The sequence below is a fragment of the Muntiacus reevesi genome, chromosome 11, assembly GCF_963930625.1.
Source record: "Muntiacus reevesi chromosome 11, mMunRee1.1, whole genome shotgun sequence".
NCBI lineage: Eukaryota > Metazoa > Chordata > Mammalia > Artiodactyla > Cervidae > Muntiacus > Muntiacus reevesi.
This window is the reverse complement of record NC_089259.1, coordinates 10,048,676-10,053,360: the sequence shown is the minus strand read 5'-3', so window position 1 is coordinate 10,053,360 and position 4,685 is coordinate 10,048,676.

The window sequence follows — 4,685 nt, the reverse complement described above, 5'->3', positions numbered from 1 at the left end:
CGAGCAAGGCCCATCAGACTTCATTCAGTTCCCATGCTTTTTACAACTGAATGAATTGGGTGACTGAGTGATTTTTATTAATGCATCAAGTGTCTGACAGTGAAGCAGAATATGTGCAAGTTGAAGTTTTAAATTCTTATACATGGGCTGGGAAGTATATTTCTTAAAGATCAGAATATTATCATCAGTTTCTTAAGTCCTGTTACTAGGAGTCTAGATCTCTTGCCCTTTGTAGAGGTAATTACAAGCAAGTGGTCCTCACTTGTGTGGAAGATTTTGATTTTTCTCAAAGGCAGATAATTACAGAGAAATAAGATATGCTTACAACTGTACGGTTGAAAGACTAGCACATTATTCCTGACATATTCTTGTTCATTAAACTTGGGAGCTCACACTAGTTTTCCTTGTTCAAATGCTAAAATTGTCTTAAGGTTTTTCTCCTACCTAGTTACACATATTAGGATCAGTGAATCCCTGATTTTTTCAGTAAAATTGGAATGATTCAGATTTAGTCCATTTGTTCCAATCATGTTAGCATTTTATGTATGTTCTGAATTTTGACTTGTCTGTAATCTTCCAAATGTTACCTTTGATGTGCTTTCAAATTTGATTTTTTTTTAACTCTTACGTATGCACTGAGACTTCTCATACTTCTCTTTGCCTTTATTTTCTCTTACGAGGTTCAGTTATAAAAAAGATGTTTCAAAAACAGTATTGTTGGTCCCAAAATGATTTTTTTAAATTAAGTTTAGTAAGTATAAAATAACAACCAAAGAATGAGCTCTTTAAGTAACCCATCAAGGTAAAGATTGACACTTGTTATTTATGGTTAAGTAAATTTCTGTTTTCTTCTGTTAGACTTCAAGGCTTATATGTTTTTAGTAAAATGCTCACGAGTGTGAAACCCCTCACATCTGCCATTTCTGCAACAGCAGCTCCCCGACGGCTGCTGAAGCTCTGATGTTCAGTAGAAGGAAGCTCTAACTGTTTGCCGGGTGGGGGCCAGCTCCCCGAATTCCCCACTCCCGTGTGTTTCACCTGAGGGGCGGGAATCTGCACTCATCTTTCAAATCTGAGATCCCCAAATCTGCTGTGTTCGTTGATCTTTTGCCACTTGTCAACAGCCCCTTCTCGAATTCCTCTTCAGTAATTTTGCCTTTTTTAAACTTTTTCAAGAGCCTTGTGTCATTCAGAAGTTCCTCCATGTCTTCATGGAGGAAAATAGGAGTGAAATAGTCTTCAGTGCTCATAGATGGGCATTTGCAACTATACTGCTCCACAGTACAACTGTGAAAGCTCTAAACAGTAAACAGTTATACACACTATGTGCTGGTGCTCCGTCAAGTGCATTAAGTGGCAGCACTGCGTAGTGGTTCAGTGCATGGACTCTGAAGACCGCCTGCTTGAGATGAGTCCTGGCTACCCTGCTCACCTGCGGTGTGACAGCGGGCCAGTGCTTCCTCTGTGCACCCAGTCTTCCTGTTCATGAAACTGGGCTGATACCCACCTCCTGGGCCTTCATGGGTTGAAGGTGTTAATTCTACAACTGTTTATCCTAGTCCAGATGGTTCTAAAAACTAAACTTGTGTGCCTGTGACTCAGTGGTTAAAAATAAAGTCTAACTTACAATATGAATAGTCATATATTTTGCTGCAGAAATATTCATTTGTTCACAGAATGCTAATGCTACTGCAGATCCTGCTGAAGTTATTACAGAATACATAATATATCTATATTACATTCTAAAATTCTGAATTCACAAACACATCTGGCCCCAAAGTATTTGAATCGGATTATATATACTTATATATGTAAAGTGCAGAGAGCGGTTGCTTAATGTTGTGGATAACATCAGTATCTTACATGCATTTAGGCTGAGAGGTTTAAATACTATATAGAAAGCCTTCCTAAGTTCAGTCCTTCAAGATTCAGGATTCTGTCTGAAGAAGGTGTATCAGCTAGTTAAAAATAGTTGCTATAATATTTAAAAATTACACTAAGAGCATAAAAGTTGGCCGAAAAACTTTTATTTTGAATCAGTAGTTATTTTAATTAAGCAGAGCTTAAATATGCATGTGTTGTCAGCACTACTTTAAAAAGAATCATAAAGTGTGGCCAGAATATACAAACTATGTGTAAACTGTTAAGGGCCTTCCTTTCAGAAGTTCTTTGATTTTAATTCCATTTTAATTTAAATTTCAAGACAATAAACTATTAGGGCTTATAAAAGCAAGTTGCAAGATCACATCACTTGAAACCCACAGATTCTGTCCTGTTATTTTCATCTGTGTACAGAGGCTGACAGTTGCTTTTTGCAAGAGTTAGTTCATTGGTCTGTTCCCTCTATCCCCTGCTCCCTGCCCCTCAGACGGTCAGTGGGGAGCAGAATGTCTGTGCAGTACCTTGTATATACACTGTATACTCAACTATAGACTCAAGTTCAGGGGCTTCTCTCTCTCAACTGCCACTTTTTGTCAATCATTTGTACTCTAGTATTGACCTTTTCTGTGACCCATTTTACTGTAGATGAACACTTTACTAATTTAGCTGGTTTAATGTAGTACCTATGAAATATGCTAAGAAATTGAATGTATTTCCTTGGAATTACTACTTAACTATTTTACTGTTTTGTTAGTTGCAAAATGATCAGTTTCTTTCATTTTGACTACCGCAGTGGTAACTTTTATAGCAGAAAGGATACTAAGACAGGAATCTGAAATCTTAAATCCCTATTTTGATGTTCACAATGGTGTTTTGAGGACAGTGACTTAACCCTTCTGAACTTTTTTTGCCCTGGATGCTAATTACCTGTCAGGGCGGTGAGGGCTTAGTTGTCCTGACTCAAAAGTATGTGGCCAACAAATGTCAGTTACCTGTGAAGTCCTGGATTTTTTCCCCCCTCAGTGCTGTTGAGTATTGGAATTCCTAAAAAGAAGGCAACAAATCTTACCTGTGCTGCTCAAGGGCTTTTGTAATTCAGCCTCAGCCATAAATATATAAATGTTTTCAGTTGTATCTCTCACCGCTTCACGGTGTATGTAAGATCCAGGCACACAGGAATAGTCTAGGGGTTTGCATACCTTTTATCTAAAGGGCCATGTAGTGAATATTTTAGACTTTGTGTGCCACGTACAGATTATTACATGTTCTTCTTCTTTTTAGCTTGCAGACCTCTGTCTCTCAATATCCCATGTGTTTTTACCCCTTCCACCCAACCTGGAAAGCCTGTTTCCTACTGTTGTGTCAAAACAGCTCCCATGCCGCCTCCAGGAGAGCTGTGTAATCTTGTGCCGCTCCGTCCACCACTGACTTTGCAGCAGTTGGATCGGGGTGTTTGCTTACGGTTGAGGCACCTGTTAGAGCCGTTGATAGCGCAAACCTAAACCACAGTGTCATGTGAACATGTTTGAGAGTTTGATCTGTCTTTTATGAAGTCACTACAGTTGGCTCATTTCTTTGTTCATGTGACTGAGTGTCTTTGGGGAGGGTGGCTCAGGCTGGCTCCTAGCCTTGTATCTGCAGTACTTCCCTGGTGCGTAGAGAGGAAGCCTTCACAATTTGGTGAATGGTCTTCATGTTGCACGCTGCAGAGAGAAATGTCCTTATTTTCTTCTCTTCATTCTTTAAGTGTCCTCAGTTAGAATACTCTGTGAAGTCACCCATTCCACACCCTCTCATTTATTGCCAGCTGTGATGTGGCAGTGTCTCATTGATGCCTTTTTAAGGCACCTCCCAGAGTTTCACTGGTTTTAGGGTTAGTTGGGTGGTATCTGTTCTACCCTATGTGTCCTACTTCATTATTCACTTACTTTTGGATCTTTGATGCAGAGCATAATGCCTTTCACGTAGTAGATATCCAAGTGTCAGAACTGTTATTTTACACCAGACTAAATAGTTTTTAAAAATTGTACTTTGTTTCTAATATGTGACCTTGATATTATTTATTCATCTGCATATAAAATAGTGATTTTTAAAATAGATGATTAACCTCTGGTCACGAGAACTAAATCTGATTTGTTCTTTGGTTATCTTCATTGCTGGAGGGAATAGCAGTTATGTAACTAATCAAAAACCATGTGATATTCAGATATTTTTGTGATTGATTTAATTTTTAGTTTCCTTTTATTCTCCCCTCAGTGTTTTAAAACCAAAATATGTGGATTTCCTAAAAGAATGGACTGAGATTTACTTTCTTATTAGGTTTAATTATTCTTTGAGAAGAAATTTTGAGCCCAAGAAAATTAGAGTAAAAGAGGCCAGAGTTTTATGAATCCAGAATTTGTGTGGAGATATGCCCAGTTCTGGAAACCAAGAGTGAATCAAGCAGTTTCATTTATAAGCATACCAGCTTCTGGAGCTGAAAAGTTGAACTGCTTACTAGTACATTTTTTTCTGGAAAACCCCCAAAGAAATGCTGAGATACTGAATACTATACGAACCGCTTTGGTGAGAGTTGCATACTTTATTTTTGTAAACAATAATATCTTTGTGGTCTTTCTGTCAAAAGCCATACTTTTTTTTCCTTGGAGTGGGTTTTCACTTTAATATACGTAATAGAATAATATATAGAGTCATATAAGTGAAAAATTAATGTTCATGGCCTCATACCCATTCTGATTAATGTTGAAGGCCAGGTATGTGCTAGACCCTGTTTCCAAACCAGGGGGATGCACTGGTGAATGAAT